At 47.0% G+C, this 13634-nt stretch overlaps 1 pseudogene; it reads right to left on the reverse strand.

Annotated features, from left to right (window-relative positions):
• Positions 1-13420, reverse strand: part of LOC108523983 (40S ribosomal protein SA-like) — a 17391-nt pseudogene extending 3971 nt beyond the window's left edge.
• Between the last annotated feature and the right edge of the window lie 214 nt (positions 13421-13634).

The following is a 13634-nucleotide window of genomic DNA, read 5'->3' on the forward strand; positions in this document are numbered from 1 at the left end:
CATTTTTTTTTTAAATTAAAGTCATTTAACTTAAATGACTTTAAATGATTGTTTAACAATGTGCACATTGTTAAAACAACAGCTAGTACAGAAGAGCTCATACTTCAGACATTAAAATAAAACTTTATTTTTTGTTTGTTTTGTTTTGTTTTTGAGATGGAGTTTCACTCTTGTTGCCCAGGCTGGAGTACAATGGCGCAGTCGTGGCTCCCTGCAACCTCTGCCTCCTGGGTTCAAGTGATTCTCCTGCCTCAGCCTCCCAAGTAACTGAGATTACAGGCATTCTGACCTCAGGTGATCCACCCACCTCATCCTCCCAAAGTGCTGGGATTACAGAAGTAAGCCACTACACCTGGCAATTTTTTTTTTTTTTTTTTTTTTTGAGATAGAGTTTCACTCTTGTCACCCAGGCTAGAGTGCAATGACCCAATCTTGGCTCCCTGCAACCTCTGCTCCCAGGTTCAAGGGATTCTCGTGTCTCAGCCTCCTGAGTAGCTGAGGTTACAGGCGCCTGTCACCATGCCTGGCTAATTTTTGTATTTTCAGTAGAGACAGGGTTTCACCGTGTTGCCCAGGCTGGTCTTGAACTCCCAACCTCAACTGATCCACCAGTCTCTGCCTCCCAAAGTGCTGGGATTATAGGCGTGAGCCCCTCACCCAGCCTGTTACTTTTTTAATTAAAAGTCATTTATTTTTTTAATTAAAGTCAGTTAGTTTAAATGTCATTTGCTTTAAATAATTTGTTTAAATAATTGTTTAACATAGTGCACATTTTTAAAACCTCAGCTAGCACAGAAGAACTCATACTAAAGACCTCAAAAAAACTTTGGTTTTTTTTTTTTTTTTTTGAGACAGGGTCTTCCTCTGTAACCCATGCTGGAGTGCAGTGGTGCAATCATAGCTCACTGCAGCCTTGAACCACTGGGCTCAACCGATTCTCCCACCTCAGCCTCCCAAATAGCTAGAATGACAGGTGTGCACCACTATGTCTGGCTAATAGTTCTATTTCTATTTTTATTTTATTTATTTATTTATTTAAATTTATTTGTTTATTTTTTTGAGATGGAGTCTTGCTCTGTTACCCAGGCTGGAGTGCAGTGGTGCGATCTCAGCTCACTGCAAGCTCCGCCTCGGCCTCCGGAGTAGCTGGGACTACAGGCGCCCGCCACCACGCCTGGCAAATTTTTTGTATTTTTAGTAGAGACAGGGTTTCACCATGTTAGCCAGGATGGTCTTGATCACCTGACCTCGTGACCCACCCACCTTGGCCTCCCAAATTGCTGGGATTACAGGCGTCAGCCACTGCGTCTGGCCTATTTATATATTTATTTATTTAATTTATTTTTTTTGAAATGAAGTCTCGCTCTGTAGCCCAGGCTGGAGTGCAGTGGCACAATCTTGGCTCACTGCAAGCTCTGCCTCCCGGATTCATGCCATTCTCCTGCCTCAGCCTCCCTAGTAGCTGGGACTACAGGCACCTGCCACCACGCCTAGCTAATTTTTTGTATTTTTAGTAGAAACGAGGTTTCACTGTGTTAGCCAGGATGGTCTTAATCTCCTGACCCTCGTGATCCACCTGCCTCGGCCTCCTCAAGTGCTGGGATTACAGGTGTGAGCCACCGCACCCAGCCTATTTATTTTTTTAGGTAGAGTTTTACTTTTGTTGCCCAAGCTGGAGTGGAATGGCGCTATCTCAGCTCACTGCAACCTCTGCCTCCCGGGTTCAAGCAATTCTCCTGCCTCAGCCTCCCGAGTAGCTGGGATTACAGGCACGCACCACCATGTTTTGTATTTTTAGTAGAAACGGGGTTTCACCATGTTAGCCAGGCCGGTCTTGAACCCCTGACCTCAAGTGATCCACCCGTCTCAACCTCCCAAAATGCTGGGATTACAGGTGTGAGCCACCATGCCCGGCCAATATTTTTATTTTTTGTAGATACAGGGTCTCACTATATTGCCCAGGCTGTACTCAAATTCCTGGCCTCATTGATCCTCCAGTGTTGGCCTCCCAACGTGCTGGCACTACAGGAGTGAGCCACAGAGATTTGCCAATGATTTGGTAATAAATAAAAAATTTTCCAACAGCCCAACACAGTGGCTTACGCCTGTAATCCCAGCACTTTTGGAGGCCAATTTTGGAGGATCACTTGAGGTCAGAAGTTCAAGACCAGCCTGGGCAACATAGCAGGACCTCATCTCTACCCTAAATTAAAAAATTAGCCATCTGTAGTGGCATGCGCCTGTAGTTCCAGCTACTTGGGAGGAGGGAGGATCACTTGAGCCCAGGACGTTGCGGCTGCAGTGAGCTATGATTGCACTACCGCACTCCAGCCTGGGGGACAGAGTGAGACCCTGTCTCAAAAATAAATAAATAAATAAAAAAGCAGAAAAAAAAAAAAAACTTGCTTATATTCTTATTGCTTGATCAATTGTTTCTTTTCTTCTTCTTTTTCCTCACCCTGTCTTATCAGCTGATTGTTTGATCAATTGTACGTATTATCTCTTGTCTTTCGGCTGTGATACATGAGAATTTAGCTCACTGACACCAGCAGTCCCCCCATTGTGGTATATCTCACTGTTTTAGTTCTCCTCTTGGTTACCACTGAAACTTTAAATAACATGCGATTCCTGTCTTCTTAGCCCCGCCCACTATTTCCTGGATCCTTTTATGTAAGATGAGGATAACTCCACACGTCCAGCTGGGCCAGCAGGGCCTGGGCCTGTGCCATCAGACAGCAAGCAACGCAGAGTTCATCAAGTTTGTGCTCTTAGGCCAGGTGCAGTGGCTCACGCCTGTAATCTCAACACTTTTGGAGGCCTAGGTAGGCGGATCGCCTGAGGTCAGGAGTTCAAGGCCAGCCTAGCCAACATGGTGAAACCCCATCTCTACTAAAAATAAAAAATTAGCTGGGTGTGGTGGTGCATGCCTATAATCCTAGCTACTCAGGAGGCTGAGGCAGGAGAATTGCTTGAACTCAGGAGGCGGAAGATGCAATAAGCCAAGATCACGCCACTGCACCCCAACCTGGGCAACAGAGCAAAACTCCGTCTCAAAAAAAAAAAAAGAAGAAGAAGAAGAATACTAGGTAGCTCACAGAATCAAAGAAAAAACAAAGGAAAGATTGAGTAACCAGAACTCAGAAAAGAGAGAATATTCAGGGTCACTTGGGGACCCTCAAGGATTTTATTTTGGGTGCACTGACATCACCTTCCTCAGGACCATCTTTTAGGTCTAGGCAAAGCTGAAAGCTGTATTTCTTCTGTATTCCTGTACTTGTTAATACAATACATAATGAATATTTCAGGAAAAATACAACTTTCGTTAATAACAATCTGTTAATAATCTGGCCAGGTACAGTGGCTCATGCCTGTAATCCCATCACTTTGGGAGGCTGAGGTGGGTGGATCACCTGAGGTTAGGAGTTCAAGAACAGCCTGACCAATATGGTGAAACGCTGTCTCTACTAAAAATACAAAAAATTACCTGGGCGTGGTGGTAGTCTCCTGTAATCCCAGCTACTCAGGAGGCCGAGGCAGAAGAATCGCTTGAACCTGGGAGGTGGAGGTTGCAGTGAGCCAAGATCATGACATTGTACTCCAACCTGGGCAACAAGAGTGAAACTCCGTCTCAAAATAATAATAATAATAATAATAATAGTAATAATAATAATAATCTGCCTAGGGGTCCCTGTGCCAGTCCACCCAGGTTTTCATTCCTGATGACTCAAGAGGAGTCTTGGGTGGTTGTATTTGGTCACCTCTCCACCTGCTGGGGAAAAGAGAAGGACCTAGTGACTCACAGTCCACCAAAACCATATGGAATAGGGTAGAGGAAGTCCCCCCAAGAGAATGGGAAGTTGTGGCTGTACAGGCAGAAACAAGAGATATCCACTGTATTTATGAGTACTAGGTTCAGTGCACTTGACAGAGACCTGCAATGGTAATAGTTTAAACAAAATTAAAGTTTGTTTTTTTCTCGCAGGTAAAAATCCAGAAGTAAGTAATCCAGGCTGGTACATAGGTCTTCTCCATGAAGCCTGGTGCCCCAGCCGCTTCCTCATGGGCCAAGATGGAGCTCTAGTCAGTACTTCTAAGTCCCAAGCACAGGATGGAGAAACAGAGATAGAAGAGGACAAAGAGGCTGGGCACGGTGGCTCACGCTTATAATCCCAGCACTTTGGGAGGCCGAGGCGGGAGGATCACAAAGTCAGGAGATGGAGACCATCTTGGCCAACATGGTGAAACCCCATCTCTACTAAAAATGTAAGAAATTAGCCAGGCGTAGTGGTGCATGCCTGTAGTCCCAGCTACTTGGGAGGCTGAGGCAGGGGAATCGCTTGAACCTAGGAGACGGAGACTGCAGTCAGCCGAGATCCTGCCACCACACTCCAGCCTGGCAACAGAGTGAGACTCCATCCCAAAAAAAGAAAAGGGGGGACAAAGAGAGAGTGCTAAGTGTTTCTTCCAGATGATTCTAGGAAGCCATTGTACTTCGTCTTACATCCCATTGGCCAGACATAGTCACATGACCATTCCAAGCTGCAGTGCAGGCTGGGAAACAGAAGCTCTGCTAAAAATTCTACTACCACTAAAGAAGAGAAGAGTGGGTCTTAGAGGACAATGGTCAGGTCCTGCCATATCCACCATGTACATCTGGTGGATCTCACAACTCACATGCATATATCTTCCAATTTAATATTTTTAAATGCTCCTACCCCACCATAATTCAATCATTCTAATGTCACACAAAACCAATAACACACCTCCTCCTCAAAAGAGACAACTAGAGTCACACACAGGGACTGTAATAGCCCCAAGTCCAGGATCTCTAGGAAACATCCTTTTTCTCCAATATTTTGCAATCTGTGGACTAAACAGAAGTCTCTCTCTCTTTTTTTTTTTTTTTTAATACAGAGTCTTGCTCTGTCACCCAGGCTGGAGTGCAGTGGCTCAATCTCTGCTCACTGCAACCTCTGCCTCCCGGGTTCAAGCAAGTCTCCTGCCTCAGCCTCCTGAGTAGTTGGGATTACGGGCGTGTGCCACCACACTCAGCTAATTGTTTGTATTTTTAGTAGGTTTTACCATGTTGGCCAGGCTTGTCTTGAGCTCCTGACTGCAGGTAATCCGCCCACCCCGACCTCCCAAAGTGCTGGAATTACAGTCTTGAGCCATCACTCCTGGCCCCAAATAGAAGTTTAATCAGCACCTGCTCACCCTGTATATAATGAGAAAAGAGACAGAAAATCTTCCTACATTTATTTTTAATTTTCATAATTTTTATTACAGATGGGGTCTTGTCATGTTGCCCAGGCCGGTCTCAAACTCCTGATCTCAAGTACCCCTTCCACCTCAGCCTCCCAAAGTACTGGGACTACAGGTGTAAGTGACTGCACCCAGTTTAGAAACATTTTTAAATAATAGTATGACCCAGGCCAGGCATGGTGGCTCACGCCTGTAATCCCAGCACTTTGGGAGGCCGAGGCAGGTGGATCACGAGGTTAGGAGATCAAGACCATCCTGGCTAACATGGTGAAACCCTGTCTCTACTAAAAATACAAAAAAATTGGCCAGGCGTGGTGGTGGGTGCCTGTAGTTCCAGCTACTCGGGAGACTGAGGCAGGAGAATGGCATGAACCCAGGAGGTGGAGTTTGCAGTAAGCTGAGATCGCGTGACTGCACTCCAGCCTGGGTGACAGGGTGAGACTCTGTTTTCAAATGTATACAAAAATGGACAGAATAGTAGTGAATCTCCATGTGTATGTCATCTGATTTAACAATTATCAGTTTATGGGTAATCTTGGGTCATCTATACCCACTCTCCTACATTGTCATTATTTGGAAGTAAGTTCCATATATCATACACAACATCTGTAAATATTTCAATATGTATTTCTTTTTTGAGATGGAGTCTCGCTTTGTCGCCAGGCTGGAGTGCAGTGGCGCTATCTCTGCTCACTGCAACCTCCGCCTCCCAGGTTCAAGCGATTCTCCTGCCTCAGCCTCCTGAGTAGCTGGGACTACAGGCACGTGCCACCACATCCAGCTAATTTTTGTATTTTTAGTAGAGACAGGGTTTCACCACGTTGGCCAGGATGGTCTCGATCCCTGACCTCATGATTTGCCAGCCTCGGCCTCCTAAAGTGCTGGGATTACAAGCATGAGCTACCGCACCCGACTTCAGTATGTATTTCTAAAAGAGAAGCTCTTTTTACAAACTTAACTGTAATCCCATTATTGCACCAAAAAAAAAAAAAAAAAAAAAAAATTCCAGGCCAAGCGTCACTCTGTCGCCCAGGCTGGAGTGCAGTGGCGCCATCTCGGCTCACTGCAAGCTCCGCCTCCCGGGTTCACACCATTCTCCTGCCTCAGCCTCCAGAGTAGCTGGGATTACAGGCACCTGGCACCATGCCCAGCTAATTTTTGTATTTTTAGTAGAGACGGGGTTTCACCATGTTGGCCAGGCTGGTCTCGAACTGCTGACCTCGTGATCTGCCCACCTCGGCCTCCTAAAGTGCTGGGATTACAGGCGTGAACCACCGTGCCCAACCAGTCCCAGTATTTTGTTTTTTTTGTTTGTTTGTTTTTGAGACGGAGTCTCACTCTGTCGCCCAGGCTGGAGTGCAGTGGCCGGATCTCAGCTCACTGCAAGCTCTGCCTCCCGAGTTTACGCCATTCTCCTGCCTCAGCCTCCCGAGTAGCTGGGACTACAGACACCCGCCACCTCGCCTGGCTAGTTTTTTGTATTTTTTTTTTTTAGTAGAGACGGGGTTTCACCATGTTAGCCAGGATGGTCTCGACTTCCTGACCTTGTGATCTGCCCTTCTCGGCCTCCCAAAGTGCTGGGATTACAGGCTTGAGCCACCGCGCCCGGCCCAGTCCCAGTATTTTGAAAGGCCGAGGTGGAAGGATTACTTGAGCCCAAGGAGTTCAGCAACATAGCAAGACCCTAATGTTTGGACGAACGGAGGCAAGATGGCGCAGTTCCGGGTTCTTCACCGTCAGCTTTCCCGCGCCCGCGAAAGACACAGGTCGACTGCGCAGGCGCAACCCGACCTCCAATGGAGAAAAACCGGAACCGCTTAGCCAGGCCTACCGCCCGCCCCGACCCGCCTATGTCCTGCCCACTGCCCTCCCACTCCCAGGCCCAGAACATAAAAGCTGCTCCCAGCGGGCGCGCTGGGCGAACTTCCTCAGCACCCACTCCTGTCGGGACTGTTTTAGGAACCTGGCCGAGAGCCCCACCCCACCGGGTGACTCCCCGGCCTCCCCCTGCTGGAGACCGACGGACTCACCCCTCCCCCACCAAAGGGGCTGGCTGGGACCAAAAAACTAAAATTGGCAGGTTTTTGTTCCTAAGCCTTGCTACCGCGGGTCCTTTTATACTGCCCTGGTGAGCCTAGAAAGGCAATCAGCTTCCCTGGAAAGCAAATCAGCCTTCCTGGGAAAGCAAATTCCCAAGGCTTCCTAGAAAGGCAAATCACCTAAGTCTTCCAAAAAATTTTTAAACCATTAACAGGCTGGTTGGTGCGCAATCTGTGGTCCCAACTTTGCTTGGGGAGCTGAGAGGGGAGGATCGCTTGAGGCCCAGGAAGTGGGAGGTTTGCAGTGAGCTTGTGATTGTTCCAACTGCACCTCAGCGTGCTGAAAAGAGTGCTTACCCTTTCTCCAAAAAGAAGAAGGAGGGAGAGAAGGAGAAAGAAAAATTGTATTTTTTTCTTTTTTTTTTTTTTTTTTTTTTTTTAGACGGAGTCTCACTCTATCTCCCAGGCTGGAGTGCAGTGGCGCTATCTCGTCTCACTGCAAGCTCTGTTTCCTGGGTTCACGCCATTCTGCCTCAGCCTCCGGAATAGCTGGGACTACAGGTGCCCGCCACCACACCTGGCTAATTTTTTTGGTATTTTTAGTAGAGACAGCGTTTCACCATGTTAGTCAGGATGGTCTCGATCTCCTGCTCTCGTGATCTGCCCATCTTGGCCTCCCAAAGTGCTAGGATTACAGGCGTGAGCCACCACACCTGGCGGCTATTTTTTTTTTCTTTTTTTCTTTTTTTTCTTTTTTAGTAGAAACAGGGTTTCATCTTGTTAGCCAGGATGTTCTCGATTTCCTGACCTTGCAATCTGCCCGCCTTGGTCTCCCAAAAGTGCTGGGATTACAGGCATGAGCCACCACGTCCAGCCAGAAAAATATATTCTTGTTAACTACTCACTTACCTTGAAGTCCAGCTCCCAGTTCATACAGGTAGAGCAGAATATAATTGTTTCATCCTTTCCTTTTATTTACTGGTTTACAAAAATGCGTGTCTCTCCAAGCATTTTCCAAAGGTTTCCCATGAGATTGTTTTTGTTTTGTGTCATTGAGTACTACATTGGGTTGAATAGTGTTCTCGAAAAATTCATATCCACCCAGTACCTCAGAATGTGACCTTATTTGGAAATAGAGTCTGCAGAGGTAACTGACTAGGATGAGGTCACTCTGGAGTAGGGAGAGCCCTAAATCCAAGGCTGAGTTTCACAAGAAGAGGAGAGTTGGGGTATGGCAGCTCATGCCTGTAATCTTTTTTTTTTTTTTCTGAGACGGAGTCTGGTTCTGTGGCCCAGGCTGGAGTGCGGTGGCCGGATCTCAGCTCACTGCAAGCTCCGCCTCCCAGGTTTACGCCATTCTCCTGCCTCCGCCTCCCAAGTAGCTGGGACTACAGGCGCCCGCCTCGTCGCCCGGCTAGTTTTTTGTATTCTTTAGCAGAGACGGGGTTTCACCCTATTAGCCAGGATGGTGTCATCTCCTGACCTTGTGATCCGCCCGTCTCGGCCTCCCAAAGTGCTGGGATTACAGGCTTGAGCCACCGCGCCGGGCCTCATGCCTGTAATCTTAACATCAAGGCAGGAGAATTGCTTGAGGCCAGGAGATTGAGACCAGCCTGGGCAACATGGTGAGACCCCATCTCTACAAAAAATAAAATAAAAAGTTACCTGAGGCCCGGCACAGTGGCTCATGCCTGTAATCCCAGCACTTTGGGAGGTTGAGGCAGGTGGATCACCTGAGATCAGGAGTTCAACACCAGCCTGGCCAACATGGTGAAATCCTGTCTCTACTAATAATACAAAAATTAGCCGGGCGTGGTGGTTCACGCCTGTAATCCCAGCTACTCTGAAGGCTGAGGCAGGAGAATTGCTTGCCAAGGTTGTAGTGAGCCGAGATCACGCTACTGCACCCCAGCCTGGACAACAGAACAAGACCTTGTCTCAAAAATAAATAAATAAAAATAAAAATTAAAAAAAGACAATTAGCCAGGTGTGGTAGCATGCACCTGTGGTGTGATCCCAGCCATGCAGGAGGCTGAGGTGGAAGGACTGTTTGAACCTGGGAGGTCAAGGCTGTAGTGAGCTATGATAATACCAAGGTACTCCAGCCTAGGCCACAGAGTGAGACCCTGTCTCAAGGAAAAATTTAAAAATAAATAAATAGGGCTGGTCACAGTGGCTCACGCCTGTAATGCCAGCACTTTGGGAGGTGGCATTACCTGAGGTGGGTGGATTACCTGAGGTCAGGAGTTCGAGATCAGTCTGGCCAACATGGTGAAACCCCATCTCTACCAAAAATACAAAATTAGCTGGGCATGGTGGCAAGCGCCTGTAATCCCAGCTACTCGGGAAGCTGAGGCAGGAGAATCACTTGAACCTGGGAGGTGGAGATTGCAGTGAGCCGAGATGGCGCCACTGCACTCCAGCCTAGGTGACAGAGCGAGACTCCATCTCAAAAAAAAAAAAAAAAATTAGCTGGGCATGGTGGCTCACACCTGTAATCCCAGCACTTTGGGAGGCCCAGGAGGCGGATTACCTGAGGTCAGAAGTTTGAGACCAGCCTAACCAATATGATGAAACCCTGTCTCTAGTAAAAATATAAACATTAGCCGGGCATGGTGGCATGGGCCTGTAATCCCAGCTACTTGGGAGGCTGTGACAGGAGAATCGCTTGAACCCAGGAGAAGGAAGTTGCAGTGAACTGAGATCAGGCCATTGCACTCTAGCTGGGGCAACAAGAGTGAAACTCTGTCTGAAAAAAAAAAAAAATTACAGTTTTAATGTTTCTTCAAATAGTTCCTCTTTTTGTGTGGTTATATCACTAACTAGATATACAGAATTCATTTATTTTGCTTTCAGTTTTATGTATTTTTTAGAAATTTAGTTTTGTTTTACAACTGTGGAAGAAAAATTTACAGATCCGAAGTCAAATCACAAAAGAAGAATACATGGCTGGGAAGTAATAACTTTTTTTTTTTTTTTGAGACAGAGTCTTGCTCTGTCACCTAGGCTGGAGTGCAGTGGCAATATCTCAACTCACTGCAACCTCCATCTCCCGGGTTCAAGCAATTCTCGTGCCTCAGCCTCCCAAGTAGCTGGGATTACAGGCGCGTACCACTATGCCTGCCTAATTTTTGTATTTTTAGTCGAGACAGGGTTTTGGCATGTTGGCCAGGCTGGTCTCCATCTCCTGACCCCAAGTGATCTACCCGCCTCATCCTCCCAAAGTGCTGGGATTACAGGCATAAGCCACCGTGCCCAGCCAAACCACTTTAAAATAAATTTATGGTATATCCTGTCATTTACCTTTCATTTTTCATTTCAAATAAAAACACATGTGCTTGTGTATATTTGCATATATGTATAGTATATAGCATTTATATATGTATATGTGTTTGTGTACATCTATATATGCATGTGAATATCCTTCAATTTCTTTTTCTTTTTTTTTTTTTTTTGAGGTGGGGGTCTCACTCTGTCACCCAGGCTGGAGTGCAGTGGCATGATCTTGGCTCATTGCAACCTCCACCTCCTGGGCTCAAGCAATCCTCCCACGTCAGCTTCCCAAACAGCTGGGACTACAGGTGTGTGCCACCACATCTGGCTAATTTTTGTATTTTTTTGTAGAGATGGTATTTCACTATATTGTCCAGGCTGGTCTCAAACCACCAGGCTCAAGCGATCCTACTGCCTTGGCCTCTCAAAGTGCTGAGATTACAGGTGTGAACCACCATACCTGGCTCCCTCCTCCCTCCTCTTTCTTTCCTTTCCTTCCCTTCCCTTCCCTTTCCTTTCTTCCCTCCCTCCCTCTCTCCTTCCTCCCTTTCTTTTTTTCTTTTCTCTCTTTTTTGATGGAGTTTCACTCTTGCTGCTCAGGCTGGAGTGCAATGATGCAATCTCAGCCACCACCACCGTGCCTAGCCTAAACTTGCATTCTTCTAAGGGTGCAAGGGATTTAACCATGAAAATAGCTACCATTTAGGCCAGGCGTGGTGGCTCACACTTGTAATCCCAGCACTTTGGGAGGTCAAGGCAGGAGGATCACTTGAGCCCAGAAGTTCGAGACCAGCCCAGGCAACCTAGCAAGGCCCTGTCTCTACAAAATCAAAAACAAACAAACAAATCAGCTGGGTGCACTAGTGTGCAGCTATAATCTCAGCTACTTGGGAGACTGTGCTGGGAGGATTGCTTGAGCTTAAGAGGTTGAGGCTACAGTGAGTTGAGACCATGCCACTGTACTCCAGCCTAGGCAACAGAGCCAGATCCTGTCTCAAAAAGAAATAAGGCAGGAGAGGCTGGGCATGGAGGCTCACTTCTGTAATCCTAGCATTTTGGGAGGTTGAGGTGGGCAGATCACTTGAGGTCAGGTCAGGAGTTTGATACCAGCATGGCCAACATGGTGAAACCCCATCTCTACTAAAAATACAAAAATTAGCTGGGCGTGGTGGTGGGCGCCTGTAATCCCAGCTACTCAGGAGGCTAAGGCAGGGGAATTGCTTGAACCTGGGAGGCAGAGGTTGTAGTGAGCCTAGATCTCACCACAGCACTCCAGCCTGGGCAACAGAGCCACACTCTTGTCCCCGCCCCCCCCCCCCAAAGAAGGCCGGGCGCAGTGGCTCACGCCTGTAATCCCAACACTTTGGGAGGCTGAAGTGGGCGGATCCCGAGGTCAGGAGATCAAGACCATCCTGGCTAACACGGTGAAACCCTGTTTCTACTAAAAATACAAAAAAATCAGCCGGGCGAGGTGGCGGGTGCCTGTAGTCCCAGCTACTGGGGAGGTTGAGGCAGGAGAATGGCGTGAACCTGGAAGGCGGAGCTTGCAGTGAGCCGAGATTGCGCCACTGCACTCTAGCCTGGGTGACAGAGCGAGACTCTGTCTCAAAAAAAAACAAAACAAAACAAAAAACAAACAAACAAAAAACAAGAAAAAGAAAAGAAAGAAAATAGTTACCACCACTTTCTGGGTGTCCTCTATCTGCCTGGGACTGTGCTAAATGCTGTGATACCTGATCTCATTTACTTCTCATAAATACCCTGCAGGATGCGTGTCCTTATCCTCATTTTACAGAACCAGGTCACAGGGCACCAAGAACTTGCTAAATGTGAAACCAAGAACTTGCTAAATGTGGCTTCTCTGTGCTTTCCTCACCAGATCATGCTGAAAAGAAAAAAGGCTTGCCTGGGCTCAGTGGCTAATGCCTATAACCCCAGAACTTTGGGAGGCTGAGGCAGGCAGATCACTTGAGGTCAGGAGTTCGAGACCAGCCTGGCTAACCCATGGTGAAACCTTGTCTCTATTAAAAATACAAAAATTATTGGGGTGTGGTGGTGCTTGCCTGTAATCTCAGCTACTCAAGAGGCTGAGGCAGAATTGCTTGAACCGAGGAGGCAGAGGTTGCAGTGAGCCGAGATAGCGCCATTGCACTCCAGCTATGGGTGACAGAGCGAGACTATCTCAAAAGAAAGAAAGAAAGAAAAAAAAAAACTTGACTGTTTCTCTCACCTGAGACACAGTTCTCATAGACAACAGTTCTCTGGAGTGCAATGGCGTGATCTTGGCTCACTCCAGTCTCTGCCTCCTAGGTTCAAATGATTCTCCTGCCTCAGCCTCTTGACTGTAATTACAGTCAGCTGTAATCCCAGCTACTCAGGAGGCTGAATCACTTGAACCCAGGAGGTGGAGGTTGCAGTGAGCCGAGATCGTGCCACTGCACTCCAGCCTGGGTGACAGAGTGAGACTCTGTCTCAAAAAAAAAAAAAATTATTTTTAATAATAATAATTATTGAAGGCCTCGGTCTTTCAAAGTGTTGGGATTATAGGCATGAGCCACTGTGTTTGGCTCACACTGATTTATAATTAGTTCTGTCTGTGTTTGTTTCTCAAGCCATAATGAGGAAAATGTATTCCCAAAGAGGCTCAGTGACACTGGGCTCAGCTGAATGCTAGTTCAGGAACCTAGGCTAATTTCCCAGCCAGCACTGTAGTTTGGAACAATTAACCTGGATATACCTCAAATATTGTTAGCTTTCCCGGGTGTCTCTTTGACCTCTCACTACATCTCATTACAACAGTCTTCTTACCTTGCCCAGTTTAGCTTTGTGGTAATTTTGCTTGCCATTGTTTACGGCAACCGAATGGCCTGTTAACATAACTCTCTGCCTAGGTAGAAGGATGGCTTGAGGCCAGGGATTCCAGACCAGCCTGGGCAACATAGTGAGAGCCTATCTCTACCAATAATAATAATAATAAATAAATAAAATAAAATAAAATAAAATAGGCCGGGCGCGGTGACTCAAGCCTGTAATCCCAGCACTTTGGGAGGCCGAGACGGG

This window comes from Rhinopithecus bieti, unplaced genomic scaffold (genome assembly GCF_001698545.2).
Source record: "Rhinopithecus bieti isolate Rb0 unplaced genomic scaffold, ASM169854v2 scaffold_77662, whole genome shotgun sequence".
Classification (NCBI taxonomy): domain Eukaryota; kingdom Metazoa; phylum Chordata; class Mammalia; order Primates; family Cercopithecidae; genus Rhinopithecus; species Rhinopithecus bieti.